General features: G+C 33.7%; 1 pseudogene; it reads left to right on the top strand.

The window, feature by feature from the left end:
• Positions 1-21,286: 21,286 nt before the first annotated feature.
• LOC149555368 (putative receptor-like protein kinase At1g11050 pseudogene) lies at positions 21,287-21,928 on the top strand (annotated as a pseudogene).
• The last annotated feature ends 550 nt before the right edge of the window (positions 21,929-22,478 follow it).

Raw genomic sequence — 22,478 nt, forward strand, 5'->3', positions numbered from 1 at the left:
ATTATTGTGGCAAAGGAGGGAAACCTTAGCAAGTTTCCCCCCCAACAGTCCTTTTCCTATATCGGATATCTGATTATACTGGCATCAATTTCAATTATTTGACTGTCCCTACAGACCCGACAACATTACTTTTTTACCTCTTTTTTCACAGGATTTGTAAAAAGTCATGTTTTGGGGCCCAACCAATCGAAAAGAATTCGAAAATATAACCTTAGGTGTTCGAATTTGTCATCTGAATTGGGAGTAGCAGTCGTCGAAAGAATAAATGTAAAAGGAAGTTATTCAATGAAGACATTGCAGCATATAGGGAAAAGGACAAAATGAAACACCGAAAAAAAAGACAAGGTATGCTAAATATCAATCAAGTTGACGATGAATTAATAGAAGGTGAAATCATAGAGTCAGATAATGAAAATATACAGTTGGGGAATGAAAATGTACCTATTGAAAATGATAATGCGGAAATTGAAAATGTAGAGATTGAAAATTTTGAAGAAGAAATGCCACCAAGTCATAATCCAAATTGCATAAATTACCATGTCGAAGATGACAATGCACAGGAACTTAATGCACAAGAACCTTACATATCTCCTAATTATAATCGACATGAAGGTTCTAAAACACCAAAATGGATAATTGAAATTGATGAAACAATTATGACTAGTTTGGAAGGAAAAAAATCAGAAAGAACCATTCGATTATGGGCTTCAAGACTATATCAGATGTTTTTTGGCAACAAGACAGTGGTAGAGTAATGTCAGCTTTTCATGCACTTATTAAAGATGCAAAATATGAGACCTATGATTTCCAAATTGAAAATTCGTGTCAATAAAAAGTTGGAAAGAAATGTCATTATTGTGAAGAATCTTTTTAGTGCTCTCAATAGCGTTGGGAAAAATAGCAGAGAGAAGTATAATAGAGCTGCTCGAAGGGTTATTACAACCTCTTTGGTAAGTCATCATTTGAAAAAGGGTAGATATATGAGACAAACTTGTATTGATTTGAATCTAAATCGTACTACTTTGAGAAGAGCACTTAGTCGACGAGAGAAAATTGATGATCCTCTTCAAAATGAAACATGGGCATTTGGTGGGAGACTTCCACATTTTGATAAGAAGCTATCCGACGATGTGAAGGAAGAAATTATACAATTTTGGCACTCTAACTCACGAGTATCACCCAATGCTAAAGATGTCTTAAAGTTGAGAATTGGCATCAGAGACTGCAGGCCACATCCTAAACACTATTTGGAGGTAAGTCAAACTATGCTGTTCAAACAATTTAGAGAGAGTCATCCAAGTGTTCATATATCACAAAGGGCTTTTGAATCTTTGAAGCCATTTTATTTTGTGCCACTCAAAATTTGAAATACATGTTGTTGCAAATATCATGTTGAGTTTTCTATGCACCATGAACTATTATGCTCCATCCGTTCTACTTTGCATAGTAAAGAAATGTTGGAGGATTGTGGGGCTAGTGGGCTTCCAAAATCATCAAGAGACTTGTTAGATCAACTCTTATGTCATAGAGTTGATGGTTGCTCCTTTTATAAAAATGTTTTCTTAAATGAGAAGTGTTCAGAATGTGGTGGCTTATCCAAGTTTGACACATGTTTCCATGAGGGGTGTGAACAAGATCTTGGAAAGACAATAGTGAAAAAAAGGGTCTATGAAATGGTGAAATACATATTGAAGAGTGGGAGTGAGAGCTCTAGATGTGAATTGGTTGGAAAAGATATCAATGTGGCTAATTTTATTTCAGATTTCAAGGCAAATCTTTTTTACAAGTATGCAAGACATAGTCACAGGTCTCAGTGGTTGGATCAACAATTTAGAACGTGTAAGGAGACTTTTTCGATTGGCACTATTATATCAGTTGTTGATTTTTCTGAGAACTACACATTGCAACCTCAAAATGAGACACAATCTCAGTATTACAGCTCTATTCAAATTGCAATTTTTGTTCACATAACATATAGACATGCCCCTGATAGTGCGAAAGATAATCGAAAGATTATTAGAGAGTATCATTTTTATATGAGTGATGATAGATCTCACTCTCATGAGTTTGTGCAACATTGTTTCGAGATTTTTTTTTATTTCTTACACGAGCATGCAATTGCTATGGATAGACATATCATTTGGTCAGATAACTGTACAAGTCAATTCAAGAATGCTCACATGTTTTATTGGTTGTGTAGGATGCACGTAGAGAGAGGGGTGCCTCATATTTGGAGTTTTTTTGAGTCCGGCCATGGAAAAGGGGAACATGATGGAGCAGGGGCATGTGTGAAGAGAGCTCTAGTTAAGGAGCAACTGAAGATTTCAACAACAAAGCTTCTTGATGCTTGTAGCATTGTTGATTGGTGTAGTTTAGCATTATCACAGGGGGGGACTCTTAATTCAGTGGTACGCAGGTTCTTTTGGTTGGTTGAGGAAGGGTCCATAGGTGATAGATCAGATTGTGCTACAGTGACAGACTCATCAAAAATGCATTCATTTCAGAGCTCTAATTCTAGTACATGGACCATTTGGATACGACAACTAGCTTGTTTTTGTCGTACTTGTTTTCAGTGTGATTGGGATCACTGTGAGTCAAGTGAGCGGGTGGACACATGGGCTCCACATTATCTCACTCCAATGTCTATCATACCCTCTATCAAAAATGATGACATGGAAAGTTCACTTGAGCATAATCATCTATCAAATTTACTTCAGCCAAGACATGTCTTTGCATTGGTTGTACCACAGGGGAATGATGAGAAATCCGATTATTGGTTAGCACGTTGTGTAAGAGGAAAACAAAAACTTGCACAACCGATCACAGATGATGATGGATTCACGTATCCTACTGGTTCAGTGGTTGTTGCTGGAACATGGCTGCGGACATACATGCTTAGAAGGAACGAAATTCCTGCATTCGAAGACTATCAGAAGCACAAAGTAATTCTCATATATTCGCATCTTATTATAGCAACAAATGTAAAGTTATTGAAGCATCAAGGAAGACCAAAAGTAAAAGAACTTTTTACTATTTCTAATGTTGATCATGAAGCCTTGTTGGAGACCCTAAAACAGAGAGAGGACTCTATTGGAATACTTGACTAGGTATATATACTTCTTATGTTATTTTCTTCATAATGATTTAATGAGTTGATGATTATCTTGTTTAATACAATAAGTTACTAATTTTTGTATGATATTGGAATGTAGGTACATCATGAAGAGTTGGAGGGGGGTGGTATTGGGGAGAATTTCTAAAATTTATGATGTATTATGATGTAAAATGTGTAGTTTTTTGTATATTGTTTTTGTATTTTGGTAGGTTCTTTGTAAGGAATTATAAGAGGAAGATATTGAACAAGTTCTTCCAAATCATATTTGCATGTGTTACAAGGCTATAATGACAATTTTAAGAGCATTTATAACTATATGAAAGATAATTGCATGCGGATATCTTATTACAAATTTGGTTTTTTCCTTATTTGACATAAAGCTGACATTATGATTATTAAAACTATTTTTATCAAACTAATCAAATAAGAAAAATCCATAAAGTACGGATGAACAATTAGAATACTTGATTTCTTCCATTTTACAACCAATCATAGCATTTGAAAGCATAAAGAGTCATAATATTGTATAATATTTTGAAAGACTTTCATATTGAAAAGTTGTATGAAGCACATTTGGGATAAGCCATAAAATCCATGAAAGAAGATAGCATGTAGGATAAGCAATTAAAGCCAATAAGCAAGATAGCACATGCATACTGACATGATATGAAGTTGGATATGAAGGCTATGAGTGGATGAGTCATTAGAGGTATCAACAATCCCATCATAAATGAGATCTTGGATTTTATGTTTCAACACTATGGAATCTTTAGTTTTATGAAATTTTCTTCCATGGAGATTAATTTAAGAATGCTCCGTGTGTATGTAAAGGTCTTAAGGGAGATTAATTTAAGAATGCAATATTCTCCTCTAACCTTTCCTCAAGTTTAGAATTGATTTCTATCATGTGCTTAGAGAGATGAAGGTAAGAAAGATTATTTGTCTCTTCTAACTCTTTGTATTGAACATATAGAAAGAGAGATGACAAGTGAACAAATTTAAGTGTAGTCAATAGATCAAGGAAACCATTTAGTGAAAGAAATTCTTAGTATGCATATCATAGACCATGAAGTTAGAAAATACCAATAGCTCTAAGACCAAAGAGCCATTTTAAGTATGTTCAAGCACTAGAGACATAGAAAATCAAAGTCAATTTATGAAACTCCCCTTAGCAAAAAATGCAAACAAATATTTGCATTTGACATTTTGACTTGGTTGAAAAAGTTTAACAATAATTGATAATATTGCAAGCTTGATGTTCAAAAGCAATTTTTTTTCCAAGAAAGATAGTGACACATGGAGTAGTCTTCAAACAATCATCCATCATTTGTGGCCACCCCGTACCGAGGAGTCTCCAAGGTGCTCTAAGTGCATTTGAAGGTCGATCTTTCGAGGGTCATAACTCAGAGCTCGTGAGGGCTATCGATGAACTGTCAAATGCTACAGGACGGTGATCCTGAGGCCTAAAATAACCTATCTAATTTTTGAGAGATCACATTCCAGTTGGATTCAGCACAGTGATCTCTCTCGATGCCAAAACTCACAGTGTGCCTCAGTTCATAGGTGCACCACGGCGTAACTTTGAAACCGCTGATCTTGGCATCGAATCGTCAATGCCATTAGCTCCAGATGGGCAGTTTAATCCTAGTTACACCCTTGTTCTGACCACGAAGACCATCCATCATTTGTGGCCACCCCGTACCGAGGAGTCTTCAAGGTGCTCTAACTGCATTTTGAGGTCAATTCTTCGAGGGTCATAACTCAGAGCTCGTGAGGGCTATCGACGAACTATCAAATGCTACAGGATGGTGATCCTGAGGCCTAAAATAACTTATCTCATTTTTGAGAGATCACATTCCATTTGGATTCAGCACAACGATCTCACTCGATGCCAAAACTCGCAGTGTGCCTCAGTTCATAGGTGCACCACAACGTAACTTTGAAACCGCTAATCTTGGCATCGAATCGTCAATCCCATTAGCTCTAGATGAGTGGGTGAACCCTAGTCACACCTTTTTTCTGGCCATGAAGACCATCCATCATTTGCGGCCACCCCGTACCGAGGAGTCTTCAAGGTGCTCTAAGTGCATTTTGAGGTCGATCCTTCGAGGGTCATAACTTAGAGCTCGTGAGGGCTATCGATGAACCGTTAGAGGAGACAAGTTCGTAAGGATGGAGTGGCTTAGTGTTTTTGCTAAAATAAGTTAGTGGGAAGGCTTTATTAGAGGGTCTTGGCCAAACTAGTGGGGTGTTTGCCAAAATTTCTTGTTTTATTTCTACTTGGTTTTGTTTTCTTGTTTTGTGCTTGAGTATTGTTATGGGATTGGGACTTACACTCACCCTTGTGGGAAGGGAAGAGAAGTCCAGGGTGAAGGGCTTAAGTTGGGTTCAAAAAATGTATTGAGAACCTTGGAGCATGGGCTCCATTGTATGCCATAACATTTCATATCTTGCTAGGGGTGATAAGGAAAGTATGGTGTAGAAAGGAAGTTTGAGGAGTTATAGCTGATGGTAGTGGGTTTGGAGGAGGAAATGTGGAGGCCCCGAGAGGGCATTAAATGGTTCATTTATGATAGCCCCGAGAGGGCATGAAAATTGTTTATTGCAAATATGGTTTGGTATGGCAAGTCTACATTTTAGAACACACCTTCACCCTATGTTTATGGTTCCATTTGTGAAGCCATTGTGAAATAGTCTTGGGGGGAAATTGTTCAAGTTTGAAATGTAATGTTTATGCATTGAAAGATTGTATGTGTATCCCAGTTTGAGCCTTGTTCCCTAGCGCGGGGGTGGTCTCTTTGAGGCCTATGGTTGGGTGGAAATCACCCATGGTCCTTGTTATTTTGTTGTGTTGCATATGCAGATTTGTGTCCAAGGGAGCAATGGAAATGGCTTGGAATGATCATCTTGTAGATTGATGTTGGATGAGAAAACTTGACATTGTGCCCTCATTTGTGAAGGAGGATTCACCAGCTTGTTCATGTTCTCAACGATCATGTTGGACAATGTTCATGCTACTCATTGTCCATATCTTTCAATGTCCATGTTCCTTATGATTTTGAAAAGTCCCTTATGTTGCCCCATTGTGTTGGAAGGAGATTGTATCATTGTTACCTAATGTATGTGTAGAAGAAAATATTGATAAGGTTGTATATGCATGTTTCATTTGGAGTTTATATTGTTATGAAAGCATTGGTACGAGTCACAAATTTGCTTTGACATCATTGTTATCATTTGAAAATGTGAAAGAAAGTTTTCTCCTTGTGGTATTGTAAATGACTAGTTGATAATAACAATCCATAGATGTTATGTGATACCATTGATTGTATAAATTTAAAACTTAGTAGATTGCTTACAATCTTGTTGTGCACTCAATAATTTGGTGAAGAAGCAATGTTGATAGATAATGAGGATATAGTAATATACTAATTGTCACATTAATATATATTGTAATGATTAATGAATGTGTGTACATTGGTAATGAGGATAATAAATAATTTTGATCCCCTTCCCTTACATGCTAGAATCACGACCTAGTCCATATGATACAACTGACAGACCCTAATAGAATATTAGTATCAAAGTCTTGTTAGGATATGAATTACCTCACTAATTTATGAGTGTTGTATCTTGAACTTGCTCGTTTGACTCGTGACGCTAACTTGAACTAGACTGTCATCCAATCTATTTGAAAACCACCTGTGACTAAAATGTTAACACCTTCACACTATTCACATGAGTCTTGAACTCCTATTCAATGATAACCTTGTTTTACAATATGTAATTTCTTATGCGACTTCATAAGCTAAAAAAAAAAAAAAAAAATTGTTGTGTTTTTACTAGTAAAATTTAGGGCATGACACATGATCCACAATAAATTGAACAATACTAGATACTAAATTAATATGTATCATTGTGCACGTAAATGATAAAAATATCTATCAAAATACATGTATCCATAGAAAAAATTTTACACAAATATATATCAAAGATCATGTATCCATAGAAAAAGTACTCAAATATATATATATCAAAATACATAGATCCATATACAAAATGTGGCTGATCCTGCCATCAGAATGTGTATAATATCAATGTTTCTATATACAATTTGGCATATTCCATCTCAAAATGTCTCATGATGCATCCTACGAAAACTATACTATCCTAGGGTGCTGGTGGATGATCAAAATGCAGCCTCTTTGCTGCACTAGGTGGATCGGATGCCTCCTACATAAACAAAAAAGGAAAACCCAAAGTTAGACTACTAAATTTATATGATTCTACATATCTAACATTGAATTACTCAAATGCATAATGATCTTTTCCATATTGGAGATTAATACTATCAAAATTTCATAATAAATACCTCTCTCATCAACCTCCTGCGCAGGTCTGGAGTCCTCTCGTATGCCCTCAGCAATGTTGGTACCTCTGTGATTGTGGGTTGTATATATTCAAATACCTTTGTCAGATGAATCTAAAATTTAAACTATAACATTATAATTCATAGCATGCTAAATTTATAACATATTTAATCATGAATTCAAACTACAACTTACTATTGTAGGCTCCTCCTCAGGAGCGAGTGGTCGCGTCATCAAATCTACATAACTATCCCGTCGAACCTCATGTGCACTAGGAGTCTCCTATGAGATACAAAATAGTAGTTGTTAATATCACGGAAATTAGTTTTGAATTTATTTATGAAGATAAGTGATGCAAGAGCATCCCATGCTCATCAGGGGAACATTGAAGATCCAAGGCATTACAGAGGTCATGGAACATCTCTTGAAGTCAATTGGGCAATCCTTGCACCAATTATGGCTCATGGAAGCATACAAAGTTATAATGTTGGACTCATATGTGGAAGAAAGTTGTAATTGGGCATGAAATAGGATTTTAGGATTTCATATGGTAGATGTGTCATTTGATAGGTTCATGTAGGTTGTCATGATCATATCTTGTCATTAGACAAGTCAAAACGTTCTAGAATTGAGTTTTGGGGTTTGAACAAGCAGGCCCTGGTTTTTAAGCCATTTTAAGGAGGGTTTTGAAGTTTGGGTGTTTAGGAGTGTGACCAAGACCTATAATCTTGAAAATCCTTAGTGTGTTGGTCCCTTTGTTGAAGCCTTGGTGTGTCTAATTCCTCCTTGTGTGTCCCAGAGTTGAAAGGTACATAAGTGGTGTCCAGAGATTTCTTGGTGAGGAAAGAAAGAGAATCAGTGAGTTGGCCCTTGGGAAGGAAGAAAACCTGATGTGAAAATTCCTCCTAAAAATCAAATGGCTAGAGAACTTGAAGAATTGAGAGAAGAGTTGGCAAAAGAGAAAAGAGAGAGGAGAGAACTTGAAGCATCTAGAGTGAGGGAAGAAAGACAGATGAGAAGAGAGAGGCTGAAGCTTATTGCAAGGATAGAATCCTTAGAAAAGGAAAGGCAAGAACCTAGAGGAGAAGAGGTTAGAGGAAGAAATCATGCAGAGAATCGTGAAGAAGAAGAGGTTGGTAATGCAAGGCAAGAGCATGAGACAACAGATGATCCTGAAGAAAGGAGATTTATGATAATCATTAAGGCAGTACAAGGTAATGGTGGGAAGAACCATATTGATTTTCCAATATACCAGGGTAAAATGGATAGTGAAGAAGTGCTAGGGTGGATAGAGGCCCTTGAGAACTACTTTGATCTTGAAGACATAGAGGAAGATAAGAAGGTAAAAGTAGCAACAACAAGACTGAGAGGAACATCACTCACTTGGTGGACTAGTGTTCAGAATGAGAGAGAGGAAAGGTGGTGTAGGGCACCTAACCTATGTGGAAGGGGGGAACAAGTATCTCTGTTGCCGGACACCTTGCCACTCCATGAAAGCGAGGATTCAAGTAGATTAGGAAGTTGGAATAAAGGTTTGGTCCATATTTTACAAGTTGGTCTATGTTTTGTAATAAAGGCACATGTAAGGCCCACAAGCATTTTGGTGTGGTTATAAACCAAGTGACTCCATGGGACCAAAAGGCCTTAGAATAGGGTATTTAGAGTCTAAACAGTATTAGCAAAAAGTGGTTATTTTTTTGTTTTATGGTTGGGAACTCCTATATGGTTTTTCCAACGGTCATGTAGACCTTTATATATGTCATATGTGATCTCAGTTGAAAGGAGGAGATCAGAGTGTACGGTGGTTTGGAGAAAAAATAATAAAAACTTCAATTTTCTGGAAATTTACTTAGTTGCATTTAATAAATCCATATGACCAATTTTGAGTCAATGGAATAGTTTAGAAAGTTAGGGAATGCATAAAAACTATAGTTTGAAATTTGAATTTCAAATTCAAATGGTCATATTAGTTTTGGAGGGAAAGTAGTAATTTGGTATTTGTTTGATTAAATAAACCTTTGTAACCAACTTGGTCGGTTGGACAGGTGCATATAAGCCTATTTAAGTTGTAATGAACATATGCAAGACATGAATCATTATTGGTACGGAAAAAATCATAGAAATTGTATAGAACAACAATCATACTTTCCTCTGCATCAATTAAAATAAAAATAAAAAATGATACTTATACATACAATGGGGCTCTCTGTGCGAATGAAAATCCCTGATGATCTAGGACGCCGAATATATACAGGCTCATCGCCAGTAGCCACACCCTATATACAATAAATAATGTAATTAAATGAGATTACCACAAAGATTTTACAAGAATGCATCAATATTTAATCAATTAAAAAACATCTAATTACCTTTCCTTTGTCAATGCATGCTGGCTCACCCCCCGCACTTTGTCCCCCTGGGGCAGGTGGTATCTGCAAGATAAAAGAAAGATTAGCAACCATATATGCTACAATATCAAATAGAAAAAAGAAATGCAAACACAACATAATGTACCGTAGATGTCTCAAGGCCAAATGAAATGGCCAAGAGTGTAGCATCATCTATCTGTCTGAGCTCCTCCTCGGTCATCAACTAAACATGAATGAAGATCACATACATGTAAAAGTCAGTATGGCTTAAAAATTAAAATTACTCTATTATAAAAATTAACTTTAAATCACATATTTCATAACAAAAAAATGTATACACGTACTGACACCGAAGGAGTCCATGCCTCTACATTCTCCTCCTCTCTCGCATCAGGGTCTGTAGCCTCTGCACGTGCGTCTGGTGTATCCTCATCTAATACAAAATGATACTCAGGAAGATCACCTATGGGACCCAGGCAAATATTCTTGCATGTAATGCAAGTGTGAGGCACACAAACGTGTGATGAGCTAGCCGATGATGAACTAGCACCAACATCATCAACACGAGGAGGCAAGACTGACCTAGCCTAAGATATCATTAGGCTACTCAGCCTATGAATGGCTCTGATGGTCTGAGAGCTAGCCTCTGCCATAATATCTAGATGCTGCACTCGAGGAGGGGGGAGATATCAGGGGGGGGGACAAAAGTGCCAAGTTTCTTCCGCTGGGAAGAGGGTCTATCCTGAGGAGCTCCTAGTCCTAAGCCCATGTTGGGCTTCATGCTCCAATAGTTCACTTTAAGTTTCAACACAAATTCTGCATATAATTTTTTAAGGAAATAAAATGGTATGTCTAAATTGCCATGTGGAGGGATATCAAAGACCATCCACCAACGGTCCCAAAAATTTGCACGTATGGCATCATTTGTGCACCATTTAATCGATAGTTTGGTTTTTTTTGGGTCAACTGGTATACCCATTTTTGGGTTAGCAAAAAGGCTTGCCAAATCGTCTTTGGTTATGTTGAGGGCCGCGACCTCATCATAATCCAAACCATCATCAAACATCTGGTGCATTTCATCATGCCAACGAAGAGCAGCATTTTGTTGGTTTGTAAGAGTTTCAATGTTATCCGCTATGGTGTTTAACGTGGATAACATAGGAGCCAGTGCAGGTACATTATTGTATGTTCTATGCAAACCTCTCAACTCAATGAGATTTTCATTTATCAAATCCTCGATTCGAGGAGGGTTTTGAGGAGGTAGAGGATCATTTGGTGGACGGTTTTATGGGGATATTGGATCGTTTGGTGGTGGGTTGCGAGGAATATTATTCCCTGCCTCAGTGTCATCATTTTGATCAGCCATTCCTATTGAATTGCAAAACATTATATATATTAAAAAAAAATCTAAATTTTAACCATTTTTGTCAAAAAAACCCTAGATTCAACTAAAACAAACAAAATCTTGTTAAAATCTATTAAATTTAGGTTAAAAATGAGTCGGGGGGGGGGGGGGGGGGGAACATACCTGATATCTGATATCTGATTTGCTATCTGATATCCGATTTATTATTTGATATTCGATCTGATTGGCCCAAATTTGCGTGAAAATAAGGGCCGCGGGTCTGTGATTTTGTGTTTAATCCATGCGCAGGTATCGGATATCTGATATTATATCGGATATTCGATATTATAATATATATAATATAACATATATATTACATTTTATATATTTTTATATTATATTTTATATTTATTATATTAATTTACTATATATTATAATATAAAATATTATTATTATACTATATTATTATAATTTATAATATATTATACTTTTTTATTATATATTATATTATAAGATATTACTTTTTATTATTATATTATATTATTATAATATAATATGTTATTATAATATTATTATTATAGTATAATATTATACGATTATAATATAATAATAATATTATTATAATATAATAGTATGATATATTATTTAATATTATTATTATTATTTTATATCAATAATAATAATATTAACTAATATATCATACTATTATATGATTTTAATTATTAGTCAGATATTGGATTCAAAATCGAATATCTGATATGATATCGGATATCTGATAAGGCTCGGCTTAACCTTCCAGGTTTGGTTCTTGGATAGGTAAAAAAAAGTCAGAGCGGATTTTGAAGCGCTTTTAGGCGTCTTCAAACTCTCTTTTTTTCACATCGCCACTTTTTGGCACACTATGATCCTGCACATACCCATGGATCCTAATAAAAGTTTTCAAAGTCAACTTTTTCCCACTTTTACTATTTCAGTTTTCTCCCAAATTATTGAATGGGGACTTGGGGGAAATTCCCCTTTTGGGGATCTAGGAGAAAACCACCCATAGGGTGAAGGGGTAGTTCCTCTCCTATGATCAATGGGTAGTTCCCATTTTTGGGGTCAAGGGGAAGCTCCCCCAGTAGGGTTTGAATATAACACCCTAGGTTCAACCAATTTCACACCTTGAGAACCACAAAAACCTCTGTGAAATGCACCAATTTATCAATGAAATTTATTTTTACATTTGGCACACACCAAATATGGTGTATACCCTATAGGTCATGCACATTATTTAAAAGGTTTATTGCATTTTTCTAGTGCTAAATATTGTGCATTCCAAAAAGGGTGCACAACCTATATGGAATGCACCATGTTTAGTGCTGCCAAATTGGTTTGGTATGCCAAAATTGATACTTGGAATGCTATACCTATTCGCATGAATATTGATGATACTACTTTGGGGTAGTACCCTAAGCATTGGAGAGTATTGATATGCTGTAGTCATGGCCATGTTTGTCATTGATGTCAACATAGTATGGTTTCTGTAAAGACTGGATGAGTAACTGATAGAGATATTGGTCATACAGATAATGGTTTGATTGTCTGGTGATGTAGAGTCATGGAAATGTTCAACACAATGTCTTGATGATGTAGTTTAGTGCACAAAGTCTAAGTCGAAGACGTACGGAAGTTGTATCTAATTTACAGAGTGCAATTTAGAGTCAAAGCATTTGGAAAGTAGTTCTTGATGTTTGTTTGCTATCTTTTATCTAAGATGTAATCAAAAAATGTGCAGCTAGGCAGTAAAAAAGGACAGCCAGTTGGTGACATCAGAAAATGCACAAGCCCTAATATCGCACATGTAAATTTTTGTATAGACTGTGAGATGATAGTGCTATTGTAATTGCAATTAATTAATTATCTTATTATAATTAATTAGGAAACTCTCAAGGCTGACTCAGGGAATTATTTTAAAGATGTAGTATAAAGAAAATATTTTTTCCTTGATTGTAATGTGTGGAGATCATTGTATGAAGTGCAAAGTGTGAAAAGGAGCAGAGTGTTTGGTAAATGTGTGTAAGCAATCCAAGGGATCATTGGATGCGAGATTTGTGATCTGGTTAAAAGATCAGAAGGAGCATAGGTCTAGTTGACAGGACAAAGATAGAGGAAGGAACTAAATTTCATTTCTATTAATCTGCAAGGAATAATGCAGAGATCATTTGGACAATGGGTTCATTGATCTTATCCTTGAAGTTATTTGGGCAGTGGGTCTAGCTATCTTCCAAAACTCCTAACAAGGTTGGCACAACTCCTAATAGGGATACAAAGTCTCCTAACATGGACTTATATGTATCTAATGTATTCACAGACTCCTAACAGGGTCCATCCTCTAACAAGGAACATTTATATTAGTACACCATCTTGTGGGTACCATCCCTACCATGGTTTTCCCTAGTTAACATATCGGGTGTTATTATGTATGAGTATCTTATTGTGGTTTCTGATTATATTGCTCATATAGTTAAAGTTTAATAAGGTTGATAATTTTGATATCAATTGGATAATTGATTCACCTCACCCCACACTTCCCCCCCTCTTAGTTATATTGATGGACTATATATTCTAACAATACCATATTATGTACATTGTATAGGGTGTATTACCCATAGGATGTGCATTCCATATTGCTTTTGAGGGACCAAAAAATAGTTTGGAATCCTTTTGGTCCCCCATCTTTGGGAAACTACCTAGTTACATTGTGTATTAAGAAATAAGAGTTAGTCACTCTCTTCATAACTATGGTTGAATATATTGTGGTAGTGTCTTGTTGTACTCAAGTTTTTCTGGATGACTCATCCTCTAAAGGAAATCTTGGACTTGTTTGAAATCAATGAATTTTATAATTAAGTACTATATCTCTTTTGTTTAATTTTGGCTTGAATGGGTCAGAAAATCCTATCCATAACTACTAACTAGCAATATTTTGGCAATTCTCCTTAAATTGTTAACTTTGAAAAATTGCATACTTAATAGATTTTGTGGTTGTGAATTGTATACAACCTTTTGATAGTTATATTACATTCACAAGTTTAAAATTTTGATGAGAGTTTGAAGAAAAATATCAACCCTAAAAAGTCCATTGATAGACATTTATATCATTTGAAGCATTTTTGGACGATAATTTGGAACCTTTAATAACTCCATTAATAAAACAAGAGCTATGAAAGAGCTAGAGTCCCTGTCTTGTTGAGTTTTATTTCTCTGTTTAAAGTGTAGTGACTGAATGCAAGAAAAATGATTTGTATTACTAGTCTTAATATAAGAATAAATTTTCTATTATTACTAGTCAAAAGAAAAAATTAGTATAGATACAAAATTAACTACTATAATTATTGGTAATTTAAAATATAAAATATTATGCAAAAAGTATTTTCTTAATGTGATTTATTTTAAAATCATTTAAGATTAATATGTTAAAGTTCTATGAAATGAAAAGAATAAATATTTGAATGAGATATTTTAGGCTACATTTTCACTGAATTATTATATGATATTTTTTTAGGATTCCAATGGAACCACTTATAGTAATTATTATTTTTGTATGGTGACTATGCAAGATGAAACCCAAATACAATGTTATGTCCAATGATTCCACCGGTCCAATATTTTTCAAAATGTATGATATGAGTGCAAATAATCTACTGTAGGAAGATGTTGTATAGAGTATTTATAGTATATTTGGATTTCATAGGGGACTAATTTTGATTTTTTCACAAGATTATTCTATTTTTTCATTATCTCACATCCAGGCATTGTACCACTTGCCCAATCTTTTCAAAAACAATAAATTATATTTGGTCTTGTTACTTTTTGAAAATGAAGAGATGGAGTTTTAAAAGCCCTTCAAACTCCAAACATATTTTTGGAACTAGATAGAAATTCTTACTTTTAGTTCAATTTTTTTAACGATGATTGCAGATAAAGTAGTGTTAGATTTTATCAGAGTTCCCACAACCATATTAGATATGGATATGATTGTGAAACCACTATATTGTTTGACAAGATTTTTACGAGAAGAACCCATGTTGGAATCTAGCTCAATAATTTATTTTGTACTCTTTTTTGGGAGTAGTCACACTGCCCTCACTATAGTAAATCATTCCTCAAAAATGTTTGGAATTGGTAACAACTTTCTAAACCATCTTTGGTGAGGCCCATTTTGTTGCCGATCAAGGGAAGAAGTGTCGCCCATGGTGTTGAAATTATTTTATATTCAAAAAATAGTTTTTAATTGTACTACGTTAATTAATTTTACTATAGTACTTTAATCGTTATTACTATAGTACTTTAATTGTTATTTACAAAGAAGAAAATAAATTAGTAATTAAAAAAATCACTACCAAAATACATTGACAAACTTAAGTTCATTAAACATTCTCTTTTTTAAATATCTAATCAAAAATTTTTAATTTCAAAATATTTGTGACATGACCTATATTTTAAGAAGCTATGTAAAACATTCTTAATGTCAAATTTTCAAGTATTAAACATTTATCAATATTTAATAATGTCGTGAGTATAATTTAAACAATTGAAATAAATTATTCATTTTTCTAATTTTTATTTATAGACTTTCTTTACAACAAAAATTAAAAAATATTTGCTATATTAAATATCTTCAAATATCAAGTGGCAAATAATTTCATTTATATAATACAACAATCATGCCCTTAAAATTAGACTACAGATATTTTAATTCAAATTAGTAGTCCTTCAAAAATAAAAAGAATAGCTTCCATATTGGGGTGGTTGGAAAGTTTAGGAACTATGATGATAAAATAAATTCTAGAAGGTGTTAAAATAAAATATAGTTGAAACATTGACAACACGATTGGAAATAGTAAAGACGTGAACAACATGATCATTTCGTATATTAAAAAAACAAAGTTGTGCATTTTTTTTTGAATTGTTAGCCAAATCTGTTGTCTCAGTATGTAGAGAAGACCAGAAACATATGGAGTTGGGTTGGAATAGGGTTTTCAAGCAGTGGTAATCACTTGTTCTATAGAGCTCAACTTGTTCAAAGGTCCAAGGTTCAAATCCGAAGGATGGGGAAAATCTTCAAAAAATTAAGCTTCAAGCTCTGTGACTCTTTCTCCATGGAATTTGTTTATTCAAACAATGAGACTTGATGTAATTTGTCTATTTAGACAACGAGACTTGGAATTGCATGCAACCGACTAATAAGATTGGACTCTAGATTTATCTATTGAGCATGGCATTGAAAATAGATATTGAATTTGCAATTGATTTTATCAATATCTTGGAGAATTTGAGAAAATAGGTTTAAAAATTTTCTGCATAGATTTTCTATAGTTCCAAAAAAAAAAAAAAATCTAGTACAAATTTCTAGAAATTATTTTTATGTTCAATTTTTTTGTGGAAGGAAAACATTTTTACCACTGGTAAAATTAATATTAGCCAATCAAGAAATAGGAATTGTTTTTTAAAAATAATTTAAAAATAAACTTAGTTTTCAACTTTAGGAAATGACTAGTTTTGGCTCTAAATATTAATTGTGATCATCACCGAAAACATTAGTTATCTGCCTATACATAGGCAAGGACTAATAGTATTTTCCTCAACCTCTGGTAAAGCATCATTTATGGAAGGAATAACCCACATCCCAAAATTGTCATTTGTATACACAAGAAGCACATTTCTCTACCTACAATTTTGTATCAAGTTTTCTACTACCCCTATTTTAGTTTTATAGTAGGCACTATATGAATTATCTAAGGATATCTATGCACGGATACAAAATATTTCATTGCACTAAATGTTACAATTGGAACATGTGCCACAATTACCATATGGATTACACATCCTTTCATGATCATGTCCAACACTAAAATTATCGTTACAAGGAAAACCCATTGATATTTTGTTGTATTCATTTTGGGGATCTATTTAGCCATTTGGGTCTACTCTCAAAATTTTGAAAGATTATATACATATAATTTTTTTGAAAAGATTCTAAAATGAGATATGGCCCTAACATTCAAAGGGAAATAATGGGTTTTTGAAAGAGAAAGTTTACTATTGAATTGAAGCCTTTCTCACTGTATAAAGATCAACTTGTCCAAAAGGAATGAAAATGTCTAGTTTCTATTGGAATATTTAGTCAAAAAATATCTTCTTAATTTTTAGATAAGGATTATCTATTAGTAGTAAAAAATAAATCAAAACTGTTTTTGAATGACTACTTATTTATTGACAACAAAAATCCTTATTTTTCTCTTAAAAATAAAAAAAATTTACATGCTTATAATATAGAAAACAATGTAAGAATAACTCTAAATGACTTGATCTGGTTGTCTCAAATATACTCACTACCCTATATCCAATCTATTTCTACTTGCATTTACAAAACTTTAATCATCTCATGTTGTCCATTATAAACTTCTTTACTATCAACATAACTCTCATATTCTCATCTTAAAAACTTAAACATGGTCACAATAAAACAAGAGTCCTCCTAAAAGACTTAATCTATCTGTCCTAGATATACTCGTGACCCTATATCTAATCTATTTCTATGATAATTTACACAACTCTTCTCTTCTCCTTTCCTCCATTAAAGGAACAGTCATACTATATAACAACAATCTCAATGTGTAAATGTATGGATATCATTTCTATACAACACAATAAACACTAAATAATCTTAGATAAAATAGGTAAATAAAAGAAAGAAAAGTGACTTTCTCTTGCAACTCCAACAATTTTATCAATGATTATCTTTTATTCTACCAAGTTACCAACACATTGAAATAGAATCAATTGTTTTGGTTGCTTTGGCAATAAATCTTGTTGCACTTATGATCATTGCTCACCATCTACAAATTGATGTGGCATTTGATGATTCTCTCTAAATAGACCTGAGAGGTATAATCTTTGTAGTTTCATTTATTTGTGAAACTCAACCACTAAATTGTTATGAATTTATCATACCCCTCCCCTCCAAAAAGAAAGGAGCAAATTTTTCAACATAACAAGAGTATAAAGAAACATTCTAGATATACTAAAAAAATCATATATTGTTGTAAAAACTAACTTGAGTTATGACATTACAAAGGTGTTCTTATACATCATAAAGGAACCAACAACCATGAATAAAATGGAGGTGGTATTGAAATATTGAATCACATTAAACACATTTCTCTCCTCAATTCATTCTCTAGGTTTAATATCATTTTCATCTTTTCCCTTTAAATATCCAAGATGTCATCATTGTCAATCTCCTTTACCATTCTTCATAGTCACAATATATAGATTTCTACTTCCAAATTAAACAACTCTTGAGAAATGTAGTTAGAAAAATTCTCAAAATTGTGGCAACACTCACCATGCTACCAATACAAAATATCTTCTTAAAAATAATCATACAAAATTTACTAGTTGTAGGAATTTAATGAAACTCCAACAAATTGGCTATAATGCAAGTGAGAAAATATGCTAATGTTATATCCAAAAGAAAAGATTCAAGTATATGACATGAGTTGAGATAGTATAAATACACTTTTAGTATTCCTTTTGCATTGAAAACCCAAAATTATAGACATAAAATAGAACAATTAGTGGTTCACAAATTTTGCATACATAGCAAAAAAATATATTATAACCTCAACCATGATAAGAATCTACGAAAACAATGCAGCAGATCAAGAAAATTTTGGTCACCACCACTACTATCAACAACACATTAGCATTTAATTCTAACCAATTTCCCATCTAAAACTCTAGTTGCTCCTATTATAGATAGAACCAGTAATTTCTTTTCTCTAGGTTTAGGCTTTGTAAGTATAAGTAAACCACCTCACTCCAACAAGTCATCTCTGTCATTCTTCATTCAATCCATAAAAATCATCAACTCTAGAAACTGAATGGCCACTAGAAGATGCACAAAAAGTAACTTTTCCCAAAATACAAGAAAATATTAAAATATGGTTTTAAGTATAAGAATAGATCAATACCCAAAAGCCACATATAACTAGAAGGTAAATAAGTGTGATGTTTAAAAGGTAGAGAAGATATAAAATAATTTACCATATTATTCCTTCTTATGGTATCTAATAGATAGATTCCACCGAGGCCCACAAATTTTGCACAACAATCTCTTATTCCTTACATTCATTCAATTTCAATTGGGTTTCTATGTTTTCACTTTATAATCTATGATGGGCCCTTCATTGGTGTAAGAAACTAAGTATTGTTTGCTTGTATAAGGTTGGTCCCAAAATCATTCTTCAATTTTACTAGACAACATAGTGTAGCAAAAACTTAAAGACAAATATATTACTCACTTTTTAGCCTTATACAAAAACCGAAAATTAAAATTTCAACATTTTCTTTGAAATGCATATTGATTTCCTCTTACAATTATACCAACAATCAATCTTTTCCACCATCGTTTCTCACCATCAATTTTATTGTTGGCATTAGGGTGGTTTATAAACTTCACACTTTTTGGCATAAATATAGACCACACGAACAGTCACTATGTAAAGTTCAGATGCCAAAATGTAAAAATATCCACATTCAAGCTTTCTCAAGTGACACATGCAATGGTAGTTTACTCAACCTTTGCCACCATTCCCCATATTACTTAATCCTCATGGCAACATCCTTTACATCATAAGTAATATCTATAATATATAAGTTTATTCTATTTTATTTTAATTTTGCATAGATTAATTCATAACCTACATATAAAGAAAATTATAACCTACAGTTTTCTTTACTTCTTATTATTTTTATATTTGACAAAATTATTTTATTTAACCTAAAAATTAATTTAATTTTGTAATATATAATTTTATATAGTGAAAAAACTTCTAACATTAAAACTTTTAAATAATTATAATAATAATGTAATTTGCTAATTTACAAAATCCAATTTTTTTAATAAAAAAATCTAGAAAGAATTATTGCTACAATTCAAATTATACACTGATTTGTTTAGAAAAATACAAATAAAATAAAATATAATCAATAAAAGTAGATTACACATATAAGGCGCATTGCGTCTCTTGTTCTTCATCTGCGATTTGATAGAAACAAATCATTTCATTTAGCAGCTTTGGACGTTTTAGGAAAAAATAAAATGGGAAATAGAAACATCCAACTATACAATCAAAAGTTGCCGAGATATTCGTAACGTAGATACTAAAATCCAATGGCAGAAAAGTTTTATATAATTTTTGCGCACTTTTAAGACACTGTGAACGGTAGATCTGCGGAGTCGGATCACGTATTTCAAATCTAAAGATTCCTTTAGCTCTCTAAGATTGAGTCTTGAGGATTTAGCTGATTATGGATTTGGTAACAAAAATCTACAATTTAGCCCCTCTCTATAATTTAGCCAATTATGTATTTGGTAACATTTTTTCTTTAATTTGGCCTCTCCTTATAAATTTAGCCAATTATTCACTCGTCGACAAAGAATTGTAGCAAAACTAGATATTTATTTCTTCTATAATCCAGTAACGACATTCTCTGTGAAAAATATTGGTGAAAATGGAGGTCTTCCTGGTGATGGCGGCCATGGCTATGATCTTATTCCACAGCATGGGAATCAGTTACTAGTGTTGTGCAAGGGCCAAAATTAGGCATTTTGCGAGAATTCACATGGGTGTAGTGCGGTTCAATATACTGCCAATCAAGGGCGCAACCAAGAATTTTAGTTGTGCCATTATAATCAATCAGGGAAATTTTGATGGAATAGTGTGTAACGGAAGACTTGCCGAAGCTCATGAGATGATTGCTGTGAAGAAAATGGATTACTCTTTCCATGAAAACCTTGGCAATTTCAGTTGCACCAATTTAATTAGACAGGGGAGCTTTGGAATTGTGTACAAGGGAAAACTTCCCAACGGACAGATGATCACCATGAAGAGAATGAAGAAGTTCCCTGTCGACGATTTTTGGAACGATGATGAGCAGCTTCCACCACTGGAATTTGTTTGGTTTCGGCGGTTTCTCATTTGCGACTATCTCGCTAATGGCGGCCTGGATCAACACATTTTTTAAGGGAAAATTAGAGATGGGAAAATTGTCGTGGGAGCAGAGGAAGAAGATTATAATCGGCATCGAAAAGGGGCTATGTTATTTGCATTGCGGCGTTCGGCTAGCGATATATCACAGAGACATCAAGGCCGACAATATTCTGCTGGATGACAACATGAATCCCTGCATTGCGGATTTTGGGCTTGCAACAAGGGGAGGGAAATCTCATTTGAGGTCAAAAGTAGTAGGCACGCATGGGTATTTGGCGCCGGAGTATTCTCTGACTGGACTGCTGACAGATCGTTGTGATGTCTACAGCTTTGGGGTTGTGTTGCTGGAAATCATGAGCAGCAGAAGGGTCGTGGATATAACTTGTCAATGCCATATTACCGATTGGGTATGGAAGTTTCTCAAGGCATCCAATAAAATCGATCTAGTGATAGATTGGAGAATGCGGGAGAGGGAAGAAGTGAAAACAATGGAGAGATTTGTAATAGTGGGAATTTTTTGTGCTCATGTGAATGTGTCATTGAGGCCGAGTATGGCAGAAGCATTGAAGATGTTGGAGGGAGAGGCTAAAGTTCTCGCAATGCTAGAAAAACCCCAACCTCTAGTAATTCATAGAGCGGAGGCTGACAGGACAGATTTTCTCAAATTTTTAAACCCTTCTTTCAACTAGTCCATCTAGACAAAATAGGCGGCGGCCGTGCCTGCATTTCATGTAATGCATTCTCCTATTGTGGGAAAATATTGAATTCAAGAAAACTGTGTATTAATATCATTCTTTCATATACGATATCTTCTTTTGGCTTTAATTATTTGAATTTTAAGGATTTGTAAAGGTAGAATTCAATAAATAAAAGAGTTCATATGGTTAGCTTTTAAAATAATATTTAAAGAAAATTTATTGAGAAGTGTCAAATTATTGAGAAATGATTGACACCTGACAAAAAAATCAGGTTTGTAGGAAAATTTCTAAAAGTTAGGAACTCTTATTTTCCAACAAATTTTTTTAAATAATCTTGTGTTCAAAAAATAAAATTCTCATAAGACCTTTACTTCTCAAGAACATAATTTAAATACCTTGCATGTCTTTGCCAATAATGTCATGCTAGCTTATTTTTATTGGATAATAATGTCAAGAATAGATTTGTAGTGTTTTAGAAGGTTTTGAGCATGTTGATTATTTATAAATAGCATCTTCATTATTTTTAAGATTCATTTCTTTA

Source organism: Cupressus sempervirens, chromosome 5 (genome assembly GCF_028749045.1).
Source record: "Cupressus sempervirens isolate cs-2001-9-10 chromosome 5, ASM2874904v1, whole genome shotgun sequence".
NCBI classification, from domain to species: Eukaryota; Viridiplantae; Streptophyta; class Pinopsida; order Cupressales; family Cupressaceae; genus Cupressus; species Cupressus sempervirens.